General features: G+C 42.1%; 1 protein-coding gene and 1 pseudogene across 2 annotated transcripts in view; both read left to right on the plus strand.

Annotated features, from left to right (window-relative positions):
* Klhl15 (kelch like family member 15) overlaps positions 1-15,110 on the plus strand; it is a 932,444-nt gene that overhangs the window by 434,135 nt on the left and 483,199 nt on the right. The window lies entirely within an intron of this gene.
* On the plus strand, positions 3,014-3,894 carry LOC127185258 (THO complex subunit 4-like; annotated as a pseudogene).

A 15,110-nucleotide genomic window follows, 5' to 3' on the forward strand; every position in this document is an offset into this window, starting at 1 on the left:
GTTCCTGATTAGCTCAAACGTCTGGCAACAGATTGAAGTCCTCATGTTAACCTCTAGACTGTTCTGCCTCCTACCACCACCACTACCATATTCCTAATAAATCTGGTAAGGCTTTCCCCACTGGCTTCTGTGCTCTACTCTCAGAGGCAACATACTAGTAGCCTGTTCCCTCAAAAAACTTTTCTTTGTATACAACACTAGAGTGGTCTACTGTCACAGGGAGCTCACCAAAGGTGACCACAGACACACTTTATAGCCAATTGAAAGCCTTGGTCATAGACCTAGGGGAGGGGGATAGGGTGAAAGCAGGAGGGAAGGAGGAACAGGAGGATACAAGTGATGGGATAACAATTGAGATGTAATCTGAATAAATTAATAAAATAAAATTTAAAAAATACAAATAACTTCAACAACAACAACAACAAAAGAAAATCTTTATTCCAGCCAGCTGGGATTACACTAGGTTATTTGGGGACCCAAATGTACCACGACCATTTAGACTAAGGGACTTTTTAAAGCAAAACAACATACTGTTATCTCACTCAGCAGCTACAGAGGGAGGCTTGCACAAGCAGACAGTTTAACAGAAGCTAAGTTAGCTGGGGAATCTTGACCTCAGACCCTAGGATAGAGTTGGGTAGTTTTGTGTGGGATTATCCATTAAGGAGATCAAATTCTAGTTAAACGTGAAATGAACCCAGCAAGAATACAAAAGGAGAGATTCTCTGCACGGTCTTACCCTGTAGCATTAGTTTGGTGGTTCCACTATGCCTTTGCTTACACTGACCGACAGTGTCTTATCAGCCAGGCTGTCCAGTTTCTGGATAGTTATTTCCCTGGTACCATGGTATCTCTTACTATATCCTGTCTCCGTCTATCCTCAGGAAACAGGATTTGAAATGAGATTTCAATTCTGTGCACACACCTTCTCCTATGATGTGGCCTTCTAGTGGCCTAAGTGTTTTCATAGTCCATGAAGAAAACATGGGTAAACAGTCCTATGACTCACATCCAAAGAGGCAAGGTTTATAAATGAACAAATGTCTTATGAAAGAGAAAGAGGAGTTATGGAAGATCTAGGTAAGATAAACACATACAATCCCCAATAGACAAGTATAAAATACACTACTGTGGAAAGTGTCTAAATAAATATTATTAGGTGATATTGGGTTCTATAGCAGAATTTTAGCTGAAGAGTCTATCTGGACTGAATCTGGAGTGATGGCACCTAAGCTTGATGTGGCCTTTTGTCAGTGATTGTTACAGGCGATTTTACGGGGTTGCTCTTCTGAAGTATTTTCAGAGCCTTTGCATAGCACAGTCCCAGAAGATCAGAAAGTCTCCTGTGGCTGAGAACTGATTAGGTGAAGGGTCTTTCAAGACAACTGCTAGATCAGATAAGAGGTTTTGGTATGAGGAAACTGACTTGCTAAAGGTGCCTTTTGTGTAGCAATAAAAAGAGGCTCTAGGGAGCTGTCAGTGTTTAGTCCCTGAGAGCTTGATCCCCCTGCTGCTGAGAAGCCTGAATTCATCCTGCAGTGGCTCTCTTTTCTTTGATCAATAGTCTGGCATAACGCACAACACCGACAGGTTTTTGTCCTCACCTTCAGGCCTCCATGAAAGCCCTGGTACCAGGCACCAAGTCTCTCCTGGCACTTAACCCAGCTAAGCCCCTGACCCTCACTCATTGAGTGTGTTGAAGACCCACTGGATGGTTTGTGTCTTCCTCTAGTCCTCCCTGAGTCCTGGGAATGCCCACAACTACAGGCTACAGTGACATTTTTCCTTCCCCTTCTTGTCCATGGGAATGGTGTCTTTCATGCACTCTCATTTCCCTATGGATACCTTCTAGAAAACTTCCAGGGTCTACACCCTGCACTTGGCCTGAATGACCCCAAATTTATTCACTTTTGCAATCAAATTTGGCTTCAATATCTCTTAGATCACAAATCCAAAGGGCCACCTGGCAGCACCCTAGGTCTCAATATTATTTAGGACCTTTACAAATATGGCAAGTGATCAGGAAATGGAAAGAGATTTCCTATTTCTTGTTTTCTCTTCTCTACTCTGATCCCTGTTTGTTTTTGTCTGGGCTTCCCTTTGCCCCGACACATGGTATAACTGTCCTGACTTTCAAGTTAGAGTTGATGGCTCTGTAAAGTTGTTGAAAAGTGTGAGCCAGGAGCTGGACCTAGTAGGAGGAAGAGAAATCAAAGAAAAAAAGGAATAAGCCAGCTACAGGGTACACACCCTTCCCACACACACTCTTGGCAGGCTGGTGCATGTCTCAGCTCCCTCCTGCAGTGTCCTCTGTCTACAGCCAGGGCTCAAGAATTTCCTATCTCTAAGCCTTCCTTACTATCAGCTCACTGGGTTCAGTTTTACAAGAATTCAGGTGTCTCTTAGATGTGGGTGGCATTAGACTGTTGTTTTATGCTGTCTCAATTAAAAGCTGGCGCTGGAGTTCGGGTATGGCTCCCCCTCCTCTAAACCCAAGTGTGCTTGTTTAGAAGTTTCATCCAAAATCTCTCTTCTATATTAGGCGAGCTACCTGACTATGTGACAACGAAAGGAGGTCAAAACAAAGATACAGACAGACAATTCCCAATGAGGAGTATTGCTACTCATATGGTACTCTAGATTTTGGTTAAACTCTCTAAAACTTTGCTAAGGTATAAATCTTACCTCAAGATTTGTAAGTATATTGGCTATGATTAAACCCAGCAAAATCTGTAAGAAAAAAGGCTAACTTGAAACCCTTCACACCAGGGTTGATAGTTAAAAATCTACATATAGGCAATTTTAAAGGGAACATGTGGCTTGCTGCTGCCGTATTAGTTGCTATTCCCCCATCAGGATGGAGGCAGTCACGTGGCTGACAGGCATCTTTGTTAGGGTTGAGAAGTATGAACTTTGCTGTGTGGCCTCACTCCTGTCTTGGTTTAAAGTGAACATACAAGGACGCAACATGCTGACACGCAGCCTCGATCCGAGGCCGGACTCTGCGCCCACCATGGCAGACAAAATGGATATGTCTTTGGATGACATCATTAAGCTGAACCAGAACCAGCTAGGTGGCTGAGGCAGGGCCAGGGGTCACAGCAGGGCCGGCTCACAGGGCGGCCTTGGCGGCGCAGTCCAGGCAGCCATGCGGGGTGAACCTAGGCAGTTGGCCCATGAGGAACATGCCTGCCACAGCTTGAGGCGCTGCAGGCGGCCATGGAGGCGGCGCAGTCAGTGGCAGATGAAGAACCTGGTGGGCACCCTACAGCCGACCGAAACAGCTCCTGGACAAGTGGCAACAGGACCAGTTCGGTAGCGGCTTCGGGTGTGGAGCCGGCGTGGAGATGCGTGGGAAGCTGCGGGTATCAAACCTGGACTTCAGAGTGGCAGATGCTGATATTCAGGAAGTTTTTGCTGAATTTGGAACATTGAAGAAAGCAGCGGTGCACTACGATCGCTCTGGACGAAGTTTAGGGACAGCAGATGTGCACTTTGAACAGAAGGCCCGATGACCTGAAGGCTGTGAAACAGTACAATGGCGTCCCTCTGGATGGCTGTCCTATGAACATCCAGCTTGTCACATCCCAGATTGACGCACAGCAAAGACCTGCACAAAGCGTAAACAGAGGTGGCATGACAAGAAACCGTGGGTCTGGGGTTTTTGGTGGTGGTAACACCAGGAGAGGAACCCGTGGAGGCAGCCTGGGAAGAGGCAGAGGCACCGGTAGGAACTCAAAGCAGCAGCTTTCTACTGAGGAGCTGGATGCACAGCTGAATGCTTATAACGCAAGGATGGAAACCGGCCATCCTAGAGGGAGGGTTGGCAACTGGACTGTGCAGACGATGGTGGATTTGTTTCTTTCTCCCCAGCCCCTTGTAAATGGGATCTAAAAACTCATGTAAAGTCTCCCTCCTCCCTCCTTTTTCTGAAACAGACCTGTTTTGTACTGAGTTGTTTTGGGGATAAATTTTACTGGTCGCTGTTGTGGAGAAGGTGGTATTTTCATCCTTGCCATGATAAAATAGAAATGTGTGTTTAAAAAACGTGACCATATGGCATAAGCCAACAAAGGAAAGACACAACTCCTCCTGTCTCTGAGGCCCAAACCAGATGATTCCTGTACTATTTTTAATTACGTCAATTGAGTCTCCCTATTACCAGCTTCAGCTCTCATTCCCATCTTTCCCTGTCTGGCCTCTTTGGCCTCCCTTTCTTCCTTCTCAGCAATAGACCACCCACATGAACTCTCTCCGGCACCCGCTTTCAGCCCATTGGCAGGCCTTAGTCCTCCTGCTAATGGGTCCTCTTCCACCAAAGCATTCCCTTTACCTCGCCCACCTGGGCCTAAACCAGCCATGGTTCTCTCTTTGCAGAAGGTTGCTGAGGTGCACAGCTTGGTCAGGGTACACATATCCTTCTCATTAAGTGAACTCTTTCAAATAGAGAAAAAGATTGGGGCCCTACACTGCTAACTCCTCCACCTTTATTGAAGAATACCAAAATACTACCCAATCTTACCACCTCGCCTTTCATGACATTTATGATTCTCACCAAACACCTTCTCCCAGAAGAGTGCAGGCAGGTCTGGGACCAAGCTGTGGCTCATGCAGACAAAATCCACCAGACTAATGCTGCCCATCCAGTCACAGCTGAGGCAGTCCCCAACTGGGACCCTGAATGGAATTACAATACACCATGGGGCATCTTGCTAGGGCTCAATTTATAAATTGCTTTCTGGCTGGTCTCTATGAGACCTCCCTGAACCTGGTAAATTATGAAAAAAGAAAAAAACACCCAAGAGTTCATTCAGGACAGACACCAAAACCCATCTCAATTCCTAGCCTGCCTCACAAAGGCCCGTTTGCAGTATACCAATCTGGATCTCAAGTCTCCAGAAGGGAAAGAAAATCTTTATGACTTCCTTCCTCTCTCAGAGTTTCCCTCGTATTATGGCTAAACAGGACTCTTAACTCCACAGGCATAAGTCTTAGCAGTGGCCATCAAGATATACCACAGGAGATAGAAAAAAGCCCCCAAACAAAAATACTTGATGATGGCTAAGACCTTTCAGCAGGCCATAATAGCCGCCTAGGCTCCTAAAGCCTGAGAGCCTCCAGGTCCTGTCTCAAATGAGTCAGGAGATTTCCTGACTGGGCCTGGGCCTGTCTAAACCCTCACAAACCATTCTGACTATGCCCCCAGTGCCATCAAGAGGGACACTGGGCTGTGGACTGTCCTTACTTCCTTCCCGGCGTGAGGGCATCAAGCCCAGATCACCGTCTTCCTTCTCCGAATTGCACAATCTGACATACCTTTTTCCATATTGGCTTCCCAGGTGAATACCTGGGTGTGGGAAACCCAAAACCCCACTAGAGTCAAACACCATTCCCCTCTCATTCAGTTATAAAGCCCTTTCACTCTCAGTTGAGGGTGAAAGGTAAGAGTAGACTGCCCACCTGATTCTGGTTGTTTGACAAGTTTTGTCTGTTTTCTGTGTGTGGATGGGTCTGTTTTCTGGTGTGTGTGTATAAGTTTTGTTGTAAACATGGGAGCAGAGACTGTAATCAGTCAGGTTCCGTTGAATGTATGAATGATGGAGGCCAACTGCATGCTTTGTTCTTACCAGTCTTCTTTGAGTGTACGAGCTTGCTGTGCTCTGTGTTTATTGGTTTTGGTTTCTCTGTCACTGCCAGCCACCAGCCACCACTGCTACCACTGTTTGCTTTGCCTGCTTTGATGGCCAGAGCTCAGAATTTATCTTTGGCCTTCTGGTCACTGGCTTCTCTTTATAAAAAGATTTTTAAAAATTGCTTGTTTACTAAAGTATTAAAACTACACTTCCATGAATTCATATATAAAATTGCACCTCTGCCCCACCCCTCACCTAGGCAGCATGGGAGAGCTGGGCCAGAGGGTGTGACAGCAGCAGAGCTGTCACTGTCCCTATCCTGGGCAATGCTGGAAAGTTGGCCCAGATCGTATGAGCATGGGAGAGGCAGTCCTCCCTCTTGTCTGCTGCTGCAACAAGGAGAGCTGGCCCTGTTCTTTGCCTGGGCAAAGTGGGAGAGGTGGCCCTGGTGATTTGAGCCTAGGAGAGCTTAAGTGCTGAGCAACACAGCTACCACCCAGGCCCAGATCCAGGGCTTTGAGTTGGCCAATTCCAACATCTACCCTTCTATGAACTGCTGGAGTGCATGCTGTAGAACAAAAGCTGCAGCACCTCCATGATACAGGACAACCACAGCATGCCCAAGAGGAATTCCAGGGAGGATCTAGTATTGATAGGGTAGCAGAAGCCAGAGGCCTCGAGCCAGACCAATGACTCACTGCACTGAACCTTTGCAAGCAAAGCTCTTTGGCCGATAGGGTACACTGTGTGACACACTGTGACACAGAGTAGCTTCCTCAATGAGATGTTTATATTTTGTTTTGTTTTTATATTGTTTTTGTTTGTCTGTTGGCAAGGGAGTTTGCAAGAGTAGAGGGAAGATATTGAGGGAGGGGGAGATGAATGGTATTGGGATACATGATGTGACATTCACAAAAATAAAAAGTAAAAAAAATAATGTACCACTGGCTGCAGCCTAACTTCCTATTCGTGAATCAAAAGAAGGTAAGCCTCATTTCACCCATTACTGTCTTCTGTCCTCACCACCTGTCTTACCTGCTAATGCAAGAGTCTCCAAACACCACTGCCTCCCTGAGTTCTCTCTTCAGGTAGCTTTGGTAGAGGATGCTGACTGACTCAGTTTGCTGGTTTGATATCTAAATTTGTTCTTCCTATCCTCACCTGTCTAGGGTAGCTCTTACATATGGATGTTTAATGTCCAAGAGACCCCTACTTCTAAACAACAGCCGGTCCTAATATAGTCAGGAAAGTGGTCAAAGGTCGATGTAGTGCACAGCAACTTCCTTTATCCATCTCGTCACTAGGGTTTACCCCCATGCCTGCTTTCTCTATGACCAAAACGAATATTACGGTAGAAAGTGCCCAGAAACCTAAAAAGTCTACCCATATTGGTCCTGCAAATACCTTGGTGTCCCTGGACCAATCCTAAATGCATATCAGCGACTAAATGACACTCTGCCTTGATGCTGTGGAGAGTTCTGATTGTGTATCCCTCCTGGGTCAAAGTCATGGCCACCATATGTAGCTTCAGCCATTGGACTCTTAGACTTTCTCACTTTGCCTTTCATTAACTGCTCTAAGGTGAATTATCACAGCCACCCTTTATCTCTCCCATTCCTCTCTCTCTGCCATTGTAGACCGTTTTAACTCCTCAGAGTCATGCCTTATGGGCACACTGGATCCCTCAGACTGTAATAATACTTTGACTCTGAGCATTGCTGTCTGGAGCCATTTTTTTCAAGTGCTTAACAGAGGCAGGTCAGCGAACTTACGACCTTGGCTTGCAAACTCTCACACAGCCTGGAGGACTTGACAAGATACTTGTATTGGCTAACTTCCTAGATAAGAAAGTTATTTATTAGTTCCAGGTGTGGATGTGAGCTTGATGTACTTCTTTAGCCTTGAGATGAAAGAAGTGTGAGCATATAGATAACTAAAGTAACTGGTAGCTTTTGTTTCCGTCCCAAGAATCTTCTGGATCACACGGATGAACACTGTACAAAAGATCTGAGAGAAATAAACTCGGGGCTACAGTATTTATTGCTAGTCCTCCCGAATACTTGTCCTTTTTCAAAATCTCTCCCGCTATATTTTTTTCTGTCTTTTCCTATATCTTTTTTATTTCTCCAGTCTCAAGCCCCATATCCAGGGACTGGTCGATAATGTCCAGAGCGGGTTCTGGCACACTGCCATCCAGCCCTATGTCCAAACACTCACTCACTCTATGCTCTGGGGCACTCAGGTTTACCATTGCCTACCCCCTAGGTGTCTTGGGACTTGTGCCCTGATGTTTCATTTTCCAAAATGAGAGTAGCGCCTGCTAAATAACTCTTGCCAACTCTCGTTACAGTGTTTATAATGGCATGGAATGAGGAACAAGTGGTTCAGGCCTCACTCCTTCTCGCAGTCCCGGGTAGGACCTCGGGAGTTGTCACTGGAGTGGTTGGACTGACTGTTTTCCTAGATATTTGCCGTTAGTTTTCCTCTCTGTTCATCCAGGATCTCAACGGGTGGCTCAGACCATCCTTACCCTCCAGGGCCAAATAGACTCACTGGCCATGATAGTACTACAAAACAGGCAAGGGTTAGATTTACTGACAGCAGAGAGATATGGTCTTTGTCTCTTCCTCGGGGAGGAATGTTGCTTCTATGTTCAACCAGTTGGCATAGTAAAAGACAAGACAACATAAGGAACATCTTGATGCCTCAGGTCAGTGGGTCATTGATAGTCCAATATGGAATTGGATATTACCCTTCTTAACCCTTCTCCTCCTTTTCTCGATCATATTAGTTACACCCTGTCTTATAAACTCCTAGTGGCCTGCAGATGAGATGAGAATTAGACCATGGTATTCCTCCTGTGAGGTATTTAACCGCTTGCCTTTTGCCTTTGTAAACTCCCTTATGGCTATGGGACTGGGATGAAGTGGTCTTTTTCTTACCATACTATGGCGAAGAGAAATAATTGATGGGAGTACAAACAATTCTCTTGTGTCATTTGTAGATCCCGTAGATAGTTGTAATGTACAGCACTAAGATCCACCTTTCTAAACTCTACCTTCAGCCCACCTTCCACACAGCATGATATTTGGCGCTAAGATGCTGTTCTTCTGCTAGCAGTAAAAATAAATGTGTTTAATCAAAATTTGAATTGAGTCTAAGTCTTTGGTTTTCCCAGTGTATTTGAATGCCAGAGAAATTGCACCATTTGTTGAGCCTGAAAGAGGAGGTCAGAGATAGAGTAGGAGTAACAAATTGGATAGTCTCTCTCAGGACATTCGGTTCAATGTAGTACAGCCCTCTTTGCTGCTTTATCAGCCAAATTATTACCTTTTGCTTCCTCAGTCTTTGGTTTAGAATGTACCAGGACTTTAGTGATGGCTGATTGCTTGGGCAAATGAGGACCATCCAGTAATTCTGAGATTTGATAATTACTTCAAATAGGCTGGCCAGAGGAACTCATAAATTCTTTTTGCCTCCACAGACTGACATAGTTGTACAACACTCCAAATACATAGTGACTACCTTTATAAATGTTAGCTCTTTTGTTTTCTGCTAAATGGAACACTCTGGTGAAGGCTGATTTTTAGCTACCTGGGTAGATTTAATCCAAGGCAAACTAGAACTCTCAATTATACCATGAGTGGAAGGCAACTGAATATTCTGCCTCAAAATGTCATTTTCTTCATCTCATGAAAAAAAGAACTATTGGCAAATAAATCCAATTCTACATTTGGATAAATACCTGCAGCAGACATTTTCTTTTAGAGCAGCAGTGGCAGAAAGAGGCCTCAAACAGAGAGGAAGCCTTCTGGCTACTGGCTCTAATTGCTGACTCAAGTACCCAAAGGGCCCATATCTTTTCCCCATGTTTCTGAGACAGCAAGCTCAATGTATTCCTGTAAACTTTGTACCCATGGGTTTTTCTCCCCATGCCCCAGTTCCCAAAATAATGACTCCAGGACTTTATTATTTATGAGTAAATGCCCAGGCCATAAGCTATGGCTCATTTTCTGACTAGCTCATAATGTAGTTTGCCCATTTGATATCTTCTATGTGTGCCACATGGCTAGTTACCTCTCCTCAGTTTCATTCATCTGTCTTCCTCAGAGTTGGACTAAAGCTCCCACCTCTGGCCTCTGCTTTTAGGACAGAGTTAATCTTTTTCTGTTGCAACTCCCTCCTCCTATTTCCCGCCTCAGCTAGTAGGCCAACAGCTTTTTATTGACAGGTGATGGAGGCATCCATACAGTACACAAGAGGTTCTCTACACATTACCCTCCTTTTGAAGAGTGAAGAGAAAGAATGGAAGCTTATACTTTGGGTGTCCTTGGACATGGGGTTGGTCGACAGCTGGTTTTAGGGTCTTAATTTCTGCCTCTTCTTCCAGGCCTAGGTGTAAGTTATTCAGTAGGTCCTGTTGAAGTTTCTAATATAGTTACCGGGCAATTAATGAATATCTGGGAATGCAGAGAATCCCTTAATTATTTTTGTATTGTTTGGGGGTAGAAATTTCTTAATAGAAAGACCATAAAGATTTATGAACAGTTTCAAGGGAATCACTATATGTGCTAAGTTTTTAACTTCCTGCTGGTGAGGTAAAGCAGATATTAAAGTCATGGGTAACTCAGAACAGAATTATCCCCCAAGACTGGAAAGATTTGTCAACAGCAACACTGGAAGCTGGTCCTCAGTAAAAATTGTAAACATGGTGGAAAGAGAAAGCTAGGACCATAGAACAATGAAATAGCGCTAGAGGCGTTGATATGTCCCAAGATCAGTTGCCAGGTGAAAGTCAGTATACTGAGTTAAAAAGGCAGCTTGAATTTGATGATCACACCTGGGTTCTATGTTGCTTAGCAACTCTAACTACCTGGGACAAGGTTGAAGAATCAGGAAAGAAGTTTGAATCATTTACTAAAATTATACAAGACTCCCCCAAAAGTCTTCAATGAATTTGTGTGTGTTTGTGTGTGTGTGTGTGTGTGTGTGTGTGTGTGTGTGTATGTGTGTGTGTGAAGACTGACTTCAGCTATAAATAGAATAGTATCAGATTCAGAAATTGGAGAAATATTAGTCAAATATTTGGCTTTTGAAAATGCTAATTCAGAATGCAAAAGGTTGATTGGGCCTTTAATGACAAGATCAGCACCAATAGAGGAATGGATTAGAAATATGGCTGACATTAGGCCTAACGTTTATGATGTTACCCTGATAGAAGTAATTTCTAAAAGTCTTAAGAAAAATCAAATTGTCAGATGTTTTAATTGTGGTAAGCAAGCTCATTTGAAAATGAACTGTAAGCAAGGGATTCCTAGAAATGATGGTTTTTTTTTTTTTCTAGAGATAATCCAAAAAGTAGGTCCCAGAATTCTGGAACCGTTTGCTATTGGGAAATGTCTGAGGGGGCCCCCCAACACCCTGGTATCAGTTTTGATTCAACCATTACCTGTCAGCATCAGAGAAACTCATCCACAGAGCAATTAAAAGATCGAATGCCTGTTGTTAAAAACAACAATACTCTGGATGTAATCAAGTACAGAACAGCTTTGGTAGATAAAACAAAATGTTCAGGAGAGACCAGAAAACAAGTATTTTGACAAAGTGCCATAAATGATCAGAGACCAAAGCTAAAATTCAGATAAATGACGTTGCTATTTAAGATTTAGTAAACACACGAGCAGATGTACCAATAGTGTCACCAAAATCTTTGCATCCAGATTGGCCTCTTCGGGAGATAAATATTCAGCCTCTAGTGATCGAAACTTTGTCTCAGGAAAAACAAAGTGAAAAGATGGGTCAAGTGTGTAGGGCCAGAAGAATAAATAGGAAAATTAAAGCTAAATGTGCCTAATATAGCCATGAATTTATGGGGATGTGACGGGACAGACTGACATTCCTCCAATCTCAGAAACAAGCCATAGAATAAAGAATGCTTCTGAGAAAAATATTAAAAGATATTATCAAGAATAGCAACGGACTATTAAGGTTGTACATAAACAGGACACAACAGCTGTTAGTCTTTCAAAGATACAGACTGCCCTGCCTTTAAAATGGTTAACTGACAGATCTTTATGGGTGGAACCATGGCCTATGGCAAACAAAAAAATTACAAGTACTACAATAGTTGGTACAGGAGCAACTCAACGCACAACACGTATTCTACCAGTATATAGAATTCCCCTACAGAAAATGGAGATGTTAAGAGTTTTAAGAGACATACATAGGATAATGAGCTCTTATAGCTCTTTATAGCATAGAATCCAATTGTCTTCTTTATTACCTAAGTCATGGCCTTTGATAGTAATTGATGTAAAAGACTGTTTTGTTTTTTTTTTTTTTCACAATACCTTTGCATGTGCGTGTTAGAGAAAGGTTTGCTTTCTTGGTGCCAACTTCTAATAATAGTCCAATAAAGAGATGAAATTAGAAAATTTTACCACAAGGAATGTTAAACAGTCCTACCTTAAACCAATAGTTTGTACAATAGCCATTAGAAATAATTTGTAAACAGTTTATTCAATCTGTCATTTACCACTATATGGATACTACCTTACTGGCTTATTCAGGTGCAGATATCTTAGGAAAAAAATGTTGGATGAAGTAGAGAGAATTTTGCCTTGCTGTGGTTTACAAATTGCTCCTGAAAAAAAAAATACAGAAAGGAGGATCCTATCAGTTATCTAGGATATGATATATGTTTATAGAAAATTTGCTTAGATGATGTACAAATCAAGAGAGAGATCAATTACAACTTGTAATAATTTTCAAACATTGCTGGGAATTATTACCTGGCTACAGCCCAAAATTGAATTAATTGCTCAAGAGCTAAGTAATTTATTTCAAGCCTTACAAGAATATAAAGACCTAAAGAATTCAAAAAACATTTTATCAGTTGAGGCTGAGAGAGAATTGGCTCTGGTAGAAAAGAAATTATAGGATGCACATGTGGATTGCTTGGATCCAAACCTCATTGTGTTTTAGTTATTTTGCCTTCTACTCATTCTCCCAAAGGAAATTTTAGGTCAAGAGAAGACAATATATTAGAATGGATACTTTTATTATACAAATAATAAAAAAAAATTAAATGCCTCTGTAGAAAAGAATTCTGAATTGATTCTGAAAGGAAAAAATGTAACTTGACCAATTATCGGGAATAGACTCAGCAGAGATTGTGGTACCCTGTACTAATGCTGAAATTGCCTCATTATGAGCAGAAAATGAACATCAGCAAAGAGTTTGAAGTAATTTTGGGGGAAGAGATTAACAACAAATATCCCCAAAGCAAGAGACTTCAGTTTATACAAAGAACTAATTGGATTCTCCCTCATATAGCAAAAGGGACACCAACTTCTGGAGCCCCCAGAATCTATACTGATGCAAATAAATCGGCAAAGGCAGGTCATAGGTCAGAAAAATAAGTGAATTGGCTCAAAGCCCTTATGATTCAGTTCTTTAACCAGAGTTTTATGCCATTCTTATGGTATTATTGGATTTTCCTGAATCTTTTGATATAGCTATTGATTCTCAATATGCAGAAAGAGTTGTTTTGCATATTAAAACTGCTGCACTTATCTCAGATGATTCAGAATTAAATTAGTTATTTATTCAACTGCAAGAAGTAATCAGAAAGAGAAATCATCCGTTGTGTATAACACCTATCAGATCCCATATAGGTCATCAAGGCCTCTTCTGCACAATGTAGTAATGACATTGCTCAGCTATTACTAGTAATTGTGCTATGAAATTGCTCAGCTATTACTAGTAATTGTGCTAGAAGCCTCAGAATTTCATAATAGGCACCATATTAACAACAAAATATTTAAATAAAAAATGGTCTATCACTTGGCATCAAGCCAAAGAAATTATAAGGCAATGTCCTACTTGTTCTTTGTACAACAAACTCCATTACCTGCAGGAAGTAACCCAAAAGGTACCCAAAGAAAGGAAATTTGGCAAATGGATGTGTTTCATTTTACGGAGTTTGGAAAGTATGTACCCCGTACCATAGATACAGATTCAGGATTTCAATAGGAAACTGCTTCAAATTCTGCAGGTTTGGCTACTGTGGAGATTCCTTTACAAAATTAAGACTGACAACTCTCCAGCATAAGTCTCTAGTAAAAATGACCCAGAGTTTTGCATATTGCAACGTAAAAAAGATTATCAGTGTACCACATAATCCTACAGGACAAGCAGTTACAGACTACCTCATGCTTTATTAACTTTAAATCTGTCAAACGCTAATGAGAAAGGAACAACATCTGCAGAGACCTTGGATAATAGAAAAAAAAAACTGCTGAAGTAAATCAGCCTGTAAATTTCAAAGATGTGTTTATCTCAGAATGGAAACTTGGATATGTGTTATGTTGGGGAAGATATTTTGCCTTTGTTTTCACAGGCAAAGAAAAATCTGTGGACACCATCAAATTTTATAAAAATTAGATTTGAACTGGAGAGATCTCTTGAATAAAGAGAGACAATATTTCGTCAGCTTGGACATTCATCAACCTGGATCAGAGTTCAGGGAATCTAATCCCAGGCAGCTCATTTAAAATACATTAAAATAAAAATTACATTAAAATATGTATGCACTATGTTTAAAATGCATTACTATTTCAAAAAGGTTTCCAGGCAACAGTTAACTTAATCAGCCCAATTCCAGGTGCACAGTAAAGCTTAAGGTTTGACTACATGGAAACTCTTTTACAAAGCACATGTGACCATGAGGTGAGCTCTATAGCTAAGAGGCCTAGAATTTAGTGTTGTCTCTGACCAATAGCATAGATCTCATCAGGTTATATAGTACTTGTGACAGTACACTAAGAATATGTAACAGTCTAGGTAAGGAAGAGTATGGGGTAATGATTCTGGGGAATTTGGGTAAGGCCCACCTCTACAGCAAAAGGTAGGTAAGGTTGGTCGTCACAGATAGCAGAAAAGTCACCAGATCATTAACAATACCCACTCCCAGCCTTCTGAATGAAATGAAATTATTTAATTATATCTCCTCCATTGAGGAGATACCCCTGTGTGGTTTGCATTTCTGGTTCTCTTAGTGTTTCTCTGTGAGTACAAGGACCTCTGGGCCTCCAAAATGGGATCTGATTAAATAGCTTCCTTCCTGGTTACCTGGGTAAAACTCATGTTTATGCATCCCAACACTCATTCGTTGATGTCAATGTCAAACACTATGGATACCAGGGGCATTAAAATTTAGTCTCCCAGATTAGAACTCATCCTCCTAGAACCAGTGGGAGGTTATAATGGACTACCAAACTGTAAGTATCATCTCATTTAAGAAATCAGTTATTGAAATATTAGTCCTATAGGCTGCTCAGTGTCAACTTGTAGCTCACAGGAATTGGTGATTTGATTCATAGATCTAGAGGCTGTGGGGGAATACAATAGCCAAGGAAACCTCCATTTTGTGCTAGGAACCCATCCTCAATTCCTAAAAGGTAAGCTCCCAGCAAC

Source organism: Acomys russatus, chromosome X (assembly GCF_903995435.1).
Source record: "Acomys russatus chromosome X, mAcoRus1.1, whole genome shotgun sequence".
NCBI lineage: Eukaryota > Metazoa > Chordata > Mammalia > Rodentia > Muridae > Acomys > Acomys russatus.